This window comes from Mustelus asterias, chromosome 19, assembly GCF_964213995.1.
Source record: "Mustelus asterias chromosome 19, sMusAst1.hap1.1, whole genome shotgun sequence".
NCBI lineage: Eukaryota > Metazoa > Chordata > Chondrichthyes > Carcharhiniformes > Triakidae > Mustelus > Mustelus asterias.
This window is the reverse complement of record NC_135819.1, coordinates 70,134,802-70,151,261: the sequence shown is the minus strand read 5'-3', so window position 1 is coordinate 70,151,261 and position 16,460 is coordinate 70,134,802. Positions and strand designations below refer to the sequence as shown.

At 45.7% G+C, this 16,460-nt stretch overlaps 1 protein-coding gene across 1 annotated transcript in view; it reads right to left on the bottom strand.

The window, feature by feature from the left end:
- Positions 1 to 16,460, bottom strand: part of plxna4 (plexin A4) — a 689,385-nt gene that overhangs the window by 327,195 nt on the left and 345,730 nt on the right. The gene's annotated exons all lie outside the window — the stretch shown is intronic.

Genomic DNA, 16,460 nt, shown 5'->3' with positions numbered 1-16,460 from the left:
CTTACCCAGACCTCCCCACCTCCACCCTAACCCCCTAACTCCGTGCATTTACTATGGCTAATCCACCCAATTTACCCATCTCTGGGCGATTTAGCATAGCCAATCCACCTAACCCGCACATCTTTTGGACCGTGGGAGGAAACCGGAGCACCTGGAGGAAACCCATGCAGACACGGGGAGAACATGCAGATAGTCACCCAAGGCCGGGAATCGAACCCAGTTGCGCTAACAGCTGTGCCACCATGCCGCGTTGTAGACAATGAAAATCAAGGGGGCGCAAGAGGATGTGATGTTAAAGACAGGATATAAATGCTACTTCTTATTGAACGTGAGGCTTATGAAAACCAAGCCAAAAGGGATACAATGTCTGTTGCTACAGGAGACCGACTACATTCAAGCACAGGCCAGAGGCGCCTAAAGAAAGAAGCACTCGCATGAAATATGACTAACTTTGTTCCCTTCGACCATAAAATGGATAACAGATTCCGCAAGGGAAACTCTACACAATTTATGCTCCTGTTTCAGGCCTGGACAGATACTTTAACTGAATTCTACACCAATTCAACAAGATACATGGCAGAGACTGCAGTCTACTTAGGGCCCGAGGCTATCAAGCAAATGCAATTACATCCATCGCGTGAACTCATCCCCTCTTTTAACTGGATTTGCTTCTATTCTGCTGTTATGTTGGAAGGCACACAAACAGATCAAAACTAATTCAAGAACATGTTTTATCAAGCCTTCCGGCCTTTCAAAATACAACGGCTTCTTTGCAGAGGCAGGAAACCCATTTTTCTGCTGCAATATTATTGATGCAACGTAGATTGAAATTCTAATGGAAGAGAAATTGGAACTCGCTGTTAACCCTTTAAAGCCTACAGGCAGCTGAGCGGCGCTCATTGTTAGCTTATTCCAGATCCCGTCCTCAGCGCGTTCAGCAGAGAGGTCTATGTGCAAAAGACACTGGGAACAGCGACTGCAGATGGTGAGGATACAGCAGAGGCCTTGGGAAATGGTGCGAGTCAAGGGAGACTGAGAGATCTTGGGAAGGATGGGTAACTCTGGGAAGTGAGAGAGTGAAGAGGGCAGACAGCACTGCTGAGACTGGGAAAGAATGGGAAATAACACAGAAAGTGGGGTGGCACGTTGGCACAGTGGTTAGCACTGCTGCCTCACAGTACCAGGGACCTGGGTTCGATTCCTGGCTTGGGTGACTGTGCAGAGTCTACATGCTCTTCCCATGTCTGCGTGGGTTTCCTCAGGGTACTCCGGCTTCCTCCCACAGTCTGAAAGAGTTAGGTTTGGTGCATTGGCCATGCTTAAATTCTCCCTCAGTGTACCCGAACAGGCGCGGAGTGTGGCAACTAGGGGATTTTCACAGTAACTTCACTGCAGTGTTAATGTAAGCCTACTTGTAACACTAATAAATAAACTTAGAGGAGGATGAGATGCAGATGGTAGGAAGGGGAAGATGGTAAAGCCGGAATTGGGTGAAAAGGAGTGGATGATGGTCACGAGGTTGGTAGAGGGAGAGAGAGTGTGGGAGTGGATGAAGTGTGTCATAACCAGAGGAAGAGTGAGCAACAAGATTTGGAATACTCCAAAATGTCCCAGATGATCATTTCTACGTAAGTAGTCTCACAACACCAGGGTTACAGTCCAACAGGTTTATTTGGAATCATGAGTTTTCGAAGTGAACTCACCTGAGGAAGGAGCAGCGCTCCGAAAGCTCGTGATTCCAATTAAACCTGTCGGACTGTAACCTGGTGTTGTGAGACTTTTTACTGTGCCCACCCCAGTCCAACGCCGGCATCTCCACATCATCATTTCTATGGTCAGTGCAACTCTGCCCAAACTATCAGTGAGCATTCGATAACTCTGGACGGTAGTACATGGACTTCCTACAAACTGGAACAGTAGCAAACACTACAACACAGCAAGTGAAGGTGGGAGGATGCGAGACACCAAGAACAAACATCGACCACATGAGGTGGCCAAATTCATCTGCTTCTCATTCATAAAAATATCAATGATTGAAAACAGCAATGTTCCCTGACTGAGTGCTTTGTTTGACAGCACCCTGTAACTTTGAGCTTCTGACTCTCCAATTGCACTGTTCTCATCAAGCAACACCATAAAGACCATAAGATAGGAGCAGAACTAGGCCACTCAGCCCATCGAGTCTACTCTGCCATTCAATCATGGCTGATTTTTTTCTCATCCCCATTCTCTTGCTTTTTGCCCATAACCCCTGATCCCCTTATCAATCAAGAACCTATCTATCTCTGTCTTAAAGATATTCAATGACCTTGGCCTCCACAGCCTTCTGCGGTGCACACAGAGACAAAAGCACCCATTTCTGGATCTGCTCTGTTGATTTTAATCTTTGTGTTTTATTTTTACTGGCAAATCTAGATGAGACTGCAAGGCTCATTCTGCAGGGTGCCCCAAGATGAAACATGAGGTGAACTAAGACAAAGAGAGGACATGGTGTTAAAACTGGGGTTTTAAATGTGAGGAGGAGACTGGTGGAGATAGTTTCCATTTTCTGGAGACGGCGTAAGAAAGGACTCGGATTATAAGAAAGTGGAAGGGCATATTGGAATGCTGATAGTCAAATCATCAAAACAAAAAATTCAGTAAAGGTTCAAAACATAAACCAGGAAAATAATAATTCTGGACTATTCATGCGATTGATAATTGGGGGTAAATGTTACTGTGTGAAGAAATGAAGACTTGTATTTCCATAGCGCCACTCGTGACATCCCAGATTGCTTTACAGTTAATGGAGTAATTTTGAAAAGACACACACACATACAGACACACACACACAGACACACACACACACATACAGACACACACATACAGACGCACACACACACACACACATACAGACACACACATACAGACACACATACACAAAGCCACACATACACACAGACACACACAAAGACACACATACACACACACACATACAGACACACACATACAGACACACATACACACACACACATACACATAGACACACACTCACACACACAAAGACACACATACACATACAGACACACACATACAGACACACATACACAAAGCCACACATACACACAAACACACACAGACACACATACACGCACACACACACAAAGACACACATACACACACACACAAAGACACACACACAAAACACACACATACACACACATACAGACACACACACATACAGACACACACACAAAGACACATACATATACAAAGACACACATACACACACACAAAGACACACACAAAAACACAAATACACATGCACACTCACACAAAGACACATACACACACAAAGATACACACGCACAAAAACATACACATAGACACATACACACACACAAATATACATGCACACCCACACAAAGCCACATACACCCACATACAGACATACACATACACACAAACACGCACACCTAATGAGATTACAGATGAAAGTATATGGCTCCTCCACTGAAGCTTCTTGTAATTATATTCTGCACTCCAGTTATTCAATGAACTGACTAATCAACTGTAATAATCAATAGGCCGGATGGTACAATTTTCAATCATAAGCTTTTAAGAGCTGACCATTTCCAAACAGGTCTCCATATGTCATTTTCAATTAAAGCAATCAGACACAACTGCTCCTGGTGCATCATCGATCACCCTACTTCCAACACTATCCCCTCCCCCCGCTTGCCCCCGTCCCCCACCCTCCACACAGCCAATCCTAACAGGCCCAGCCCCACCTTTCCTCAAAGTTCTTTGCTGCTAACGCTATGTTTGAACAACAACGGTGCAAGGTTCTGCCGGTGTACTGAATGAAAAGGTTAAGCTGCACAGTTGGATTGTGCAGGAACCTCCAGCTTGTCTGGATCTCACTTTTCTCTTTCCAGAAAAAAAAACAGATTTAAGATTAAAACTAAGATTCGTTAAAGCACATAATCCCAGCAGATAAGGGCAGCGATGGTACATAGAAGGCAGAGCGGAGAAATCTTATTAATTTAGCCATGATGTAGTCCCTCGCTGACCTGCTGCCTAACCTTACTGTGCCTAATATTTGCTTGAGCAAGATCCAATGTTGTAAGACCTGCTCTGAGCTTGGGGTCTGTGTGCGGATGTTATAAAATAGAGCATCTGCCTCTCAACCACTTTAATCATCAGGTGATTGGAGAGACTTCACATGAGTTGTAGAGTCAGACTCGTCGTACAGGAGGCCATTCAGGCCACAGTTCATCCACCCGTTCTTTGAAGGAGCTGTCCAGTTATCTACTCGTACCCCATACCCCTGGAATCTGTGTTTAGAACAAAGAACAAAGAAAAGTACAGCATAGGAACAGACCCTTTGGCCCTCCAAACCCGTGCCGATCATGATGCCCTAACTAAATTAAAATAAAAACGTTCTGCCCTTACTCGGACCATGTCCCTCTATTCCCTCCCTATTCATGTACCCATCCAGATGCCTCTTAAATGGTGCTAATGTACCTGCTTCCACCACCTTCTCTGGCAGCATGTTCCAGGCACCCACCACTCTCTGCGTGAAACAGTTGCCCCGCACATCTCCCTTATCTTATCAAGAATGCTCCTAATGCCCTTTTGAAAGCTGCTACCAAATGTCCTCCCACTGCCCTTTTGGGCAAATGAAAGTGGGCCAATGATGCACCATCAATCGAGCAAAGACTAGTTTGTATGCAAGAACAAATAGGCTTTTATTAGCAAAAGACTTGGAGCACACCCATGCCGATGAACTGGTCTAGACTGAGGCAGGGGGGATGGGGAGCAGTCGCCTTTATCCCTGGACCGGGGGGGGGGGAGTCTCGGGTAGGGCCGTCAGGGATGTGTCCAGGCATGTCACATATACAGGTAAGAAGCTAACAGTGGTTTACCACAGCCATTAAGTCCACCAGGCTCACCAATACAGAAAGAACCGACAGCTCCCCCGACCACCTGTCTCAGTTTCTAACAGCTTCAGAGCTGATTCAGCAATTTCCATTTCCCGAAGCTACCTGAAAGATTGCTCCAATGCACTGATGGTGACTCCACTCCCCAGACTAACAACTGAGAGGCCACAAGTTCAAATCTCGGCACGGCAAGTTTGAGAAAGTGAATTAAATAAATCCGATTAGTTCCTTTCTGACAGAAACCTACAACTGATGATTGAAGTTGCTCAACTGTCTTTGGAAACCCAACCATAGAAACATAGAAAATAGAAGCAGGAGTAGGCAATTTGAGCCTGCTCTGCCAGTCATTATGATTATAGAGTCATAGAGGTTTACAGCATGGAAACAGGACCTTCAGTCCAACTGGTCCATATCACTCTTTTTCTTTAACCACTAAGCTAGTCCCAATTGCCTGCATTTGGCCCATATCCTTCTATACCCATCTTACCAATGTAACTGTCTAAAAGCCTTTTAAAATACAAAACGGTACCTGCCTCTACTACTACTTCTGGCAGCTTGTTCCAGACACTCATCACCCGCTGTGTGAAACATTTGCCCCTCTGAACCTTTTTGTATCTCTCCCCTGATCTCTCATGGCTGATCATCAGATTCAATATTCTGATCCCACCTTCACCTCGCCATATCCCTTGATCCTTTTAGCCCCAAGAGCTAGATCTAATTTCTTCTTGAAATCACACAATGTTTTGGCCTCAACAACATTCTGTGGGAGTGAATTCCACACATTCACCACCCTCTGGGTGAAGAAATTTCTCCTCACCTCAGTCCTAAAAGGTTTACCCCTTATCCTCAAACTATGACCCCTAGTTTTGGACTCCCTCACCAACACCCTGAAGGGATCGTGTCTGGTCGACAAGAGGTGAGATCATCATTGACATGACCTGGTTGATTCTGAACGCTTTGTGAAGTGAACCATTCAGTGCTCGGTTCACTGTGACAAGGTCTAATGAGACAACCTGCCACCATTTTCAGAAGGCAACAGGGGGCTGGCTATCAATGAGGCAGTTTAAACAGCACCCATGAAAAAAAACATCCTGACGTCAATCCTGACATGAAGCCAATTGGGTTTTCTCATCTTTATTGATCTTGTGGCTGATTTGGTTTTAAAATGGAAGTTCAAGGGTAGTTTTTCATCTTGACAGACTGGGTGGTGATCTAACTGAGCAGAAGGTCCCCACCCATTATCGAACTGGTCTAGCTTATTATTCAATTCATTCCAACACAAGGAAGCATCGGGGGGAGGGGGGTATTTCTCAATACGTACAGCAAGCAGCTATGCCTCTACACTGGCCATGGAGGATAAAAATCTGATCTCGACAAATCCACGGGGTTTTGTGATGAAAACCTAGGCCCCCCCCACCCCCCCAAGAAGGGAAAAAAACAGATCGGACCACAGTTCTTATTTCCCAGTTTTTACTGGTGTCCTATTTTAAGGTATACAAGACCAGTTTGGATCAGTATTCTTATTTCCCCATTTGTACTGCTTTTTTCCCACCTGGGGCACTGACACGAGGAGAGGGACGACGAGGTTTCACTCCTGCTACGTGCAGCAGACCTGAGAGGCAATCAAGGCTCAATCGGCTGTCGATTAAAAGAGGCTCGAATACCCCAAGGTCGCCCACACACAGGAACGCACATGCCCGCAGTAAACAACTGCCCGTATCAACTGCTCTTTTTACCAGCGCCTTATTTACTTTGGCTCACAGACCAAAGATGTGCGGGTTAGGTTGATTGGCCATGCTAAATTGACACTAGTGTTAGGTGGATTAGCAGGGTAATATGTGGGGCTACATGAATAGAGCCTGGATAGGATTGTGGTCGGTGCAGACTCGATGGGCCGAATGGCCTCCTCCTGCACTGTAGGGATTCTATGATTCTATAACTTAAGCAATAATTGCAAAGGAATGGTGGGATGCTAATTCAGGCCACCATCGGGCTATTCCACGTCCCAGAATGCAGTTTTATTAGCTTGTCATTTGTCAAGGCGACTCCTTCCGTTGGGAAAGGATGAAGGATCAGAGAGCTCTGACAAAGAGTCATCCAGACTCGAAATGTTGGCTCTATTCTCTCTCTCCACAGATGCTGTCAGACCTGCTGAGACTTTCCAGCATTTTCTGTTTTTGAGATCAGAGAGCGAGGGTGTTGTTTATAGTCTACTTTCTATCATTTTCACGACTCTCGCCAATTTTTACAGATGCACCGTAGAAAGCATCCTTTCCGGATGTATCACAGCTTGGTATGGCTCCTGCGCCAACCAATCATAGAATCATAGAAACCCTACAGTGCAGAAGGAGGCCATTCGGCCCATCGAGTCTGCACCGACCACAATCCCACCCAGGCCCTACCCCCACATATTTACCCGCTAATCTACGCATCTCAGGACTCTAAGGGGCAATTTTTAACCTGGCCAATCAATCTAACCCGCACATCTTTGGACTGTGGGAGGAAACCGGAGCACCCGGAGGAAACCCATGCAGACACGAGGAGAATGTGCAAACTCCACACAGACAGTGCCCCGAGCCAGGAATCGAACCCGGGACCCTGGAGCTGTGAAGCAGCAGTGCTAACCACTGTGCTACCGTGCCGCCCCAACCAAAACCGCAAAAAAACTACAAAGGGTTGTGAACGTAGCCCAGTCCATCATGCAAATCAGCCTCCCATCCATTGACTCCATCTGCACTTCCTGCTGCCTCGGAAAAGCAGCCAGCATAATCAAGGACCCTCACACACCCCAGACATTCTCCACGCACCCCAGACACTCTCTCTTCCACCTTCGTCTGTCAGGAAAAAGATAAAAAAGTCTGAGGTCACGTACCAACTGCCCCAAGAACAGTTTCTTCCCTGCTGCCATCAGACTTTTGAATGAACCTACCTTATATTAAGAAGACATTTCTCTACACCCTAGGTATAACTGTAACACTACATTCTGCACCCTCTCCTTTCCTTCTCCCCGATGTACTCTATGAATGGTATGCTTTGTCTGTGTAGCACACAAGAAACAATACTTTTCATTGTATCCCAATACATGTGACAACAATAAATCAAATCAAATCAAATTTTCCAGTGAGGCTTTGACAGAGTATCTTCATTTAGGGTTTAGGTTTAGAGGATGGGAGGGTCCAGCACAAAGCCCTTCATTTTCAGCTGCTCACAACAGGGCTTCTTTTCTTTGCGTCCCTCCGGGCTATAAGGCAAGTTCCAGCACAATGGGGTCTCTGAGCATACTAGCAACTAACTAACCACACACACAACTGAAATACCTGCACCTTCTCAGCGTGGTTCCCAAGGAGATCAAACTGGCCTCCATTTGCTACGCTGCCAAGTGTGGGCTTGTGAACAGGAGTAACTGACCGGGCTGTAAAAAGATTACTTCCTCGCTCGCAAGAAAAATCCCGCCTGTAAACCTGCCCCAAACACAACAATTCTGTTTAATGAGAACATAAAGTTGGATTGCTCCACAATGGCTCAGTAAATAGACCAGATGGTATGGCATTCAGCCATATATACTGATATGTACAGATAACAGGAACAGGTACAGCTATAATCCCTGGACTGTACTAAGGTAGCTGGCCTCAGGCAGGGTAACCACAGAAACATTGGGATGGGGAATAGGGAAGTAAACTAAAACTAACAAGGATTTGTGTGGGATCCCAATTTACACTTCTTGCCTTTCTAGCATTGCTCCTCCCACAGGTTCTCTCTGTCCTATTTAGTGTTTATTATTCAGAGTTTCCTATTTAGCGACCAATTTCTGATCCAATTCTAAGCTTCGATTCCTCTGGCTTCTAACTGAATTAGAAGTCTTTCATGTGTGACTTGTAAAAAAGGCTTCTGAGCATTCTAATAATCTGTAATCGAGCAGCAACATCTATTTTACTTGTACCATTGCTGGAAGAAACCTTCAGTACTCCCATTTCGAGTTAGATTGTTGCCATGTCCTTCAGCCACTTGGGCCCATGGTTCCCGATTCAGATCCCGTCGGCCATTTTAAACCACTTTTGCTGCTTCTAGTCCCATGATGCATCCCCAGTGGCCACTGTTTCCTTTGTAATCACCACCTGTCCCTAGTCTTTCTGACTTGTCAAATACCTTCCTTCAGCAGATGGTGTCTTCCTCAGTGTTTAATTTTTTTTTAATCCACTTACAGGATGTGGGCGTCACTGGCTGGGTCAGCATTTATTACCCATCCCTAACTGCCCTCCATTTTGGAGGGCATTTAAGAGTCAACCACATTGCCGTGGGTCTGGAATCACATGTAGGCTAGGCTGGGTAAGGGTGACAGATTTCCTTTCCTAAAGGACATTAGTGAACCAGATGAGTTTTTAACCACAATCAACAATGGTTTCAATGTCATCATTAGACTTTTAATTGCAGATTTCTTTTTAAATTGAATTCAAATTTCATCATCTGCTGTGGTGGGATTTGAACCTGGGTCCCCAGATCTTGCCACGGGTCTCTAGATTGCTAGTCCAGTGATAATACCACTACACCGCCGCCACTACGCAATATACACTGAACATTTCAGTCATTTCTGTGCTGCTGCATTGATCTCCACTGTTCTAATGTTCTTTGTGACTTATTTTGCAACCTCATCACCTGGATTTTTCCTGAACCTTTAATATCTTTCAATTGGCTTCTACATTATCTCAAAGGTAATTGACTCCAGTCACCATGGTTACTTGGAACCTTAAAGTGAAAGGTCGTAAATACAAGCATGTCTAAAATGGCCATCAATGACCCTGTGACTACTGCGTCTCGGTGGTTACATGGAGTCACAAGCTGTAATGTTCCTTTCAGCCTTTCTACAGCATTCGGAGACCCCTCTTAACCTTCCCCAAGCCTCAAAATAATAGGCGATCTTAAATATTCCTCTTGGAATCACATTTTGAAGGGCAAAAGAAAATGAGTTTACCATTGAGCTGCGACCTCACATTTCTGATTCAGGAAAGGGCAATGGCGACCAATTCCCATCTACTTTTTCACCACAGTCTGAAGCTCAATGTTCGCAAGACCTAATTTTTCCAACTTTCCCCTGCTTTTCTGCAGAGACATTGACTTTCACTGGAGCATAATTCTCGAGGGAACTAGAGAATTCTGAACTAGAATCTCCAATACTGTCCTCCCAACCCCCACTGATATACCCACAATCTTGAACAGTTGGCCATTATCTTGAATTTTGACCCTCAAGAGTGACCATTAGCAGACTGTGTGGTCCTCATTCTGGCCCACAAACATGCACTTTCCAGTTGGGGTGACCAGTTCAGGAGTAAAAAACCTGGCAGTTTTTTTCTCTCTTCCCCTTCTTATCACCCCTACTGTTAAGATGGTAAAAGCTGTTCCAGCCCTCCCACTGAGCTGGTTTGGCATTACATCAAAGGTAGATACTCTTTGGCGAGTAACTCACCTCCTGACTACCCAAAGCCCGTCCACCATCTACAAGGCACAAGCCAGGAGTCTGATGGAATACTCCCCATTTGCCTGGATGAGTGCAGCTCAAACAACACTCAAGAAGCTGAACACCATCCAGGACAAAGAAGCCCATTCAACAGCATTGCATTTACTATCTTAAACATTCAACCATTCCACCACCAACACACAGTGGCAGCAAGGTAAATCGACTACAAGGAGGTAAACTGCAGCAACTCACCAAGTTTCCTACGAAAAGCTTCAACCTCTGGGGGTTACCATTGACCAGAAACTGAATTGGACAGCCATATAAATCTGTGGCTACAAGAGCCCTGACTCCCCAAAGCCTGCCCACCTTATACAAGCACAAGTCAGGAGTGCTATGGAATACTCCCCACTTGCCTGGATGGGTGCAGCTCCAACAACACCCAAAAAGCTCGACACCATCCAGGACAAAGCTGCCCACTTGATTGGCACCACATCTACAAACACCCACTCCCTCCACCACCAACACACAGTGGCTGGCAGCAGTGCATACCATCTACAAGACGCACTGCAGGAACTGACTGAGGCCCCTTAGACAGCACCTTCCAGATCCGTAACCTCTACCACCTCGAAGGACAAGAGGAGCAGATGCATGGGAAGACCCACCACTTGCAAGTTCCCCTCCAAGTCACTCACCGTCCTAGTTGGGACTACGTTGCCGTTCCTTCACTGTCACTAGGTTAAAATCCTGGCACTCCCTTCCTAACAGCACTGTGGGTGTACCTACACCATAAGGACTGCAGCGGTTTAAGAAGGCAGCTCACCACCACCTTCTCAAGGGCCATTTGGGATGGATAATAAATGCTGTTTCCACCAATGGTGCTCGCACTTCTTGACCGAATAAATAAAAAGGGAAGAGCAATCACTGTGGAATAGTAAAGATTTCACAGCTTCACGGTAGCACAGTGGTTAGCACTGCTGCTTCACAGCGCCAGGGACCTGGGTTCGATTCCCGGCTTGGGTCACTGTCTGTGTGGAGTTTGCACATTCTCCTCGTGTCTGCGTGGGTTTCCTCCGGGTGCTCCGGTTTCCTCCCACTGTCCAAAGATGTGCGGGTTAGGTTGATTGGCCATGCTAAAATTGCCCCTTAGTGTCCTGGGATGCATAGATTAGAGGGATTAGCGGGCAAAATATGTAGGGGTAGGGCCTGGGTGGGATTGTGGTCGGTGCAGACTCGATGGGCCGAATGGCCTCTTTCTGTACTGTAGGGTTTCTATGATTTCTTCTATGATTTCACTGTCCCAGGCAGAGGTTGCCTCACCAGGACTTCTAAATCATTATTGGACAATGTCCAAATATTGTACCAAGTAACTTAAAAAAACCTTTTAAATGATTATCCGAAAGAAGTAAGTTTCTGTGGGAACTCATTTCTGATATCTGCTGAGAGTGAACAAAGTCGTGTGTTACCCGATGTAGAGACTCCAGGAATTAATCTATGGGACAATGTTGTGATCAAAACCAGGTGTCAAACTATAGGGTCTTTAAAAAGCTGCTGTGTTTTCCCTTTTTCCAATTTTCTTTGAACAGGTTTTATTCATCGCTATGAAGAATATTGAAGGGCGGGGGTGTGGGGGGGGGGGGGGAGGAAAAAAGGGTTTTTCAATTGGGTGGGGCCATTGGAGCTGGGAAGTCACATGATAGCCCTGAAGGTTTTATGTCCTGAGTTGGCAACCGTACCAGCGCACGTATCGAAAATGGCCGCCCCCTTCCCCAACCTGCCATCAATGCCCTCTGCAAATTTAAAACAGAGTTGGGGAGAAACTACTTCTCCCAAAGGGTGGAATTCGCTACCCGCAAAGTGCGGTGGATGCTGGAACAGTGAGTAAGTTTAAGGAGGAGTTAGATAGATTTTTAATTGGTAATGGGTTGAAGGGCTACGGGGAGAAGGGAGGAAAATGGGGATGAGGAGCATATCAGCCATGGTCGAATGGCGGAGCGGACTCGATGGACCGATTGGGCCTAATCCTGCTCCTATATCTTATGAATTTATGAACTCTGTACATTACAAAACAGAAAATGCTGGAAAATCTCAGCAGGTCTAACAGTATCTGTGGAGAGAGAATAGAGCCAACATTTTGAGTCATGATGATCGCTCTGATGAAGGGTCATCCAGACACAAAACGTTGGCTCTATTCTCTCTCCACAGACGCTGTCAGACCTGCTGAGATTTTCCAGCATTTTCTGTTTTTGTTTCAGATTCCAGTGTCCGCAGTATTTTGCCTTTATTCCTCTGTATGCTATATGTGTAAATCCCAATGTTTCCTCAGTGCCTGCTACACTGAAACATGTTTTCACACTTTGCACAGCAAATTGCTCTTGAAGTATTTAAAGTGATTTGCAAAAGAAGCAAATGTGATGTGAGAAAAAACATTTTTGCACGATGAGTGGTTCAGGTCTGGAATGCACTGCCTGGAAGTTGGTGGTGCAGGGAGGTCCAGTCAAGGCATTCAAGAGGGCATTGAATGATTATTTGAATCGAAACAATGTGCAAGGGAATGGAGGAAAAGGCAGGGATGGCACTAAGTCATGATGCTCATTTGGAAAGCCGATGTGGACAAGGCGGGCCGAATGGCCTCCTGTGAAGTACAGAGATCGCTGTGATGGTGAGAAGTGTGGCAGCCGTTTTGCAACCGGACCTTTTTGCAAAAGGAGCAACGGGATGAATGGTTAGTCCGTCTGCTGCTTGGTAATATTGGCTAAGGGGAGAATGTCAGCCAGGTCACAGCGTGGGAGTAAATTTCCCGCTCCCCTTGGTGCATGTCCCATCTCAAATACAGTAAGAAGCATCTCACAACACCAGGTTAAAGTCCAAAACAGGTTCATTTGGTAGCACGAGCTTTTGGAGCGCTGCTCCTTCATCAGGTGAGTCTTAGGTTGGACTTTAACCTGGTGTTGTGAGACTTCTTACTGTGTCCACCCCAGTCCAACGCCGGCATCTCCACACCATCTCAATTAGGCAACCAGTCTGATTCAGCCTTGCGAGGTGAGTCAGTCTACAAGAGTGAATTTGTAAGCCAGCAGTCAGCAATGCAATGTTTGCTTTGCTTACAGCAGTTTCCAAACATGTTAAAATGCAATTGTCTTTTCCCTAATGACCCAGGCAGGATTGATTTTGCTGAGAGACATTACGATAACGCAACAACAAAAAGCAACGCACCTTTATCTTAAAGAGCGCACCGAAAAGTGATGAGCTCCTGGATGGACGACATTCAGTACAGGTTGTGAAGACCCAGTAAAACCCAAATCATAAAATGTCATGGCATTTTATTCGGGGATTTGATTGATCGTAGCTGTCCTGCTCATACGCTAGAAAAGTCAAACCGCATGAAGCGTGTGGTCTTGCGAGCTAACTGAGGATTCAGTTAGAATTCAGCTAAAATTCAGGATTTTAGCAGAAATGCTCAGGTTTTCTGAGACTTTGTTAAGCTTTACAGGATGAGGCTCGAAAGGACATGTGTCTATATGTTCACTCAAGAGCACCTGAAACAAGACATGATGCTAGACTGTCCTTCACATCTTTTTCACGGATGGAAAATAAAATAAATACAGGATTACGTTCAAATCAGGTTGCTTTGTAAACATGTACTGCTTTTTTGTTAAATCCTTAAAATTCTATCATATACATATGTTAATTGTTACTGGATTTCTTTATTTATTTATTCACAGGATATGGGCATTGTTGGCATTCATTGCCCATCCCTAACTTCCCTTGAGAGGGTGGCGGTGAGTCGCTTTCTTGAGCTGCTGCAGTCCCTGTGGTGTAGGTGCACCCACAGCGCTGTTAGGGAGTTCCAGGACTTTGATACAGAGAGGGTGAAGCAAAAGTGATATCGTTCCAAGTCAGGAGAGAGCACAATTTCTTTCCTTTATTCATTCGTGGGTCATGGACGTCACCGGCTGGCCAGCATTTATTGCCCGTCCCCAGTTGTCCGTGAGCACGTGGTGGTTAGCTGTCTTCTTGAACAACTGAGTGGCTTGCTAGGCCATTTCAGAGGGCAGTGGAGAGTTAATCACATCGCTGTGGCTCTGGTAAGGACGGCAGATTTCCTTCCATAAAAGACATTAGTGAACGAGATGGGTTTTTCCGACAATCGACAATGGTTTCATGGTCATCAGTAGATTCTTAATTCCAGATTTTTTTTAAAATTATTGAATTCAAATTCCACCATCTGCCATGATGCGACTTGAACCTGTATCCCGGTCTTCCCTGCTGCCATCAGACTTTTGAATGGACCTACCTCACATTAAGTTGATCTTTCTCTACACCCGAGCTATGACTGTAACACTACATTCTGCACTCTCTCCTTTCCTTTCCAATGAATGGTATGCTTTGTCTGTATAGTGCGCAAGAAACAATACTTTTCACTGCATCCCAATACATGTGACAATAATAAATCAAATCAAATCATTAGCTGAGTTTCTGGATTAATAGTCCAGCGATAATACCACTGGGTCGTCGCCTCCCGCAATTGGAAGGGTCCTGGCGGTTAATGGTGTTTCCGCACGCCTGCTGCTCTCACCCATCCAGGTGGTGGAGGTCACAGGTCAGGGAGAAGGTTCTTGTTAAAGAAGCCTTGGCCCATTGCTGTGACATTTCCTTCTAGAATTACCTTGCTTGTTTCTCCCACCTCCCTATTATATCATAGAATCCCTACAGTGCAGAAGGAGGCCATTCGGCCCATCAAGTCTGCACCGACCACAATCCCACCCAGGCCCTATTCCCATAACTGCACATATGTACTCTGCTAGTCCCCGTGACACTAAGGTCAATTTGGCATGGCCAATCCACCTAACCCGCACATCTTTGGACGTTGTAATGATGCTGTTCCTTCCCCCTTTAATACAATGCATTTGGATGGCTCACTCTCGCCATTTAAATGGGTTTGTGATAAACTAGAGCTGTGTCTACGTCCCCTCAGCAGATTTACCTTCAGTTACACCAGACATAATTGTGTTTTAATTGAGGGATTGGGTCACTGAGTTGCCGCTGATCCATTGAGATCTTATGAGCTTCATTAAATGCTTGTACGTTCCCAGAGCCGTGTCACACAGTGAGCGCAAAGCTCCACTGACTCATTCTATTTTATGTCCTGATACTTACAACTGCCAGGGGCTGACAAGACCACTCCGACATTACACACTGTGTTATCAAAGCTAAGCACTTTACCAGAGGTGACTTGGTTAAAAGTGCTGTTTAAGATGTGACCCGGAAATCGAGGCCTATTCAGACAGGACTGCCCTTGTCACCAGCCCTGAAAGGAGCCAGCGAGTAATTCTTTTCAGCATGACAAGAGTGCAAGATGTCAGTGGTGATCTGTCAGAGAAAAGGCCACACAACCCTTGATGACTCAGCAGTGTTCAAAGCATGACAGCTCCGACTGCCTCGAGCCGCTCTACCCGAGGATTAAGGCGGCTGCAATCTCAAGACCCCGAATGAAAAGGCTAATGTTCCAACTACACATTTTCAAGTTTATTTCTTAGTGTCACAAGTAGGCTTACATTAACACTGCAATGAAGCCACTGTGAAAATCCCCGAGTCGCCGACATATTTTCAAAGTGCCTTGTTGGCCTGTCAAATGATTTGAAAAACAATTTCTGTTCATTTACCATGAAAAAGATTGTCCTCATAACAGCATATCTTTACCTAAGTAAAAGTAAAGTTTATTTCTTATTGTCACAAGTAGGCTTACATTAACACTGCAGTGAAGTTACTGTGAATATCCCCTAGTCGCCACACTTCAGCGCCTGTTCGGGTACACTGAGGGATAATTTAACATGGCCAATGCACCTATCCAGCACGTCTTTCGGACTGTGGGAGGAAGCCAGAGCACCTGGAGGAAACCCACATAGACACGGGGAGAATGTGCAGACTCCGCACAGACAGTGACCCAAATCAGGAATCAGTGCAAACCACTGTGCCACCACGAATCCACTTTGAAACTGCTCATGCATGGCAAGGTATATGGGGCGACAGGGTGGCACAGTGGTTAGCACTGCTGCCTCACAGTGCCAGGGACCAAGGTTCGATTC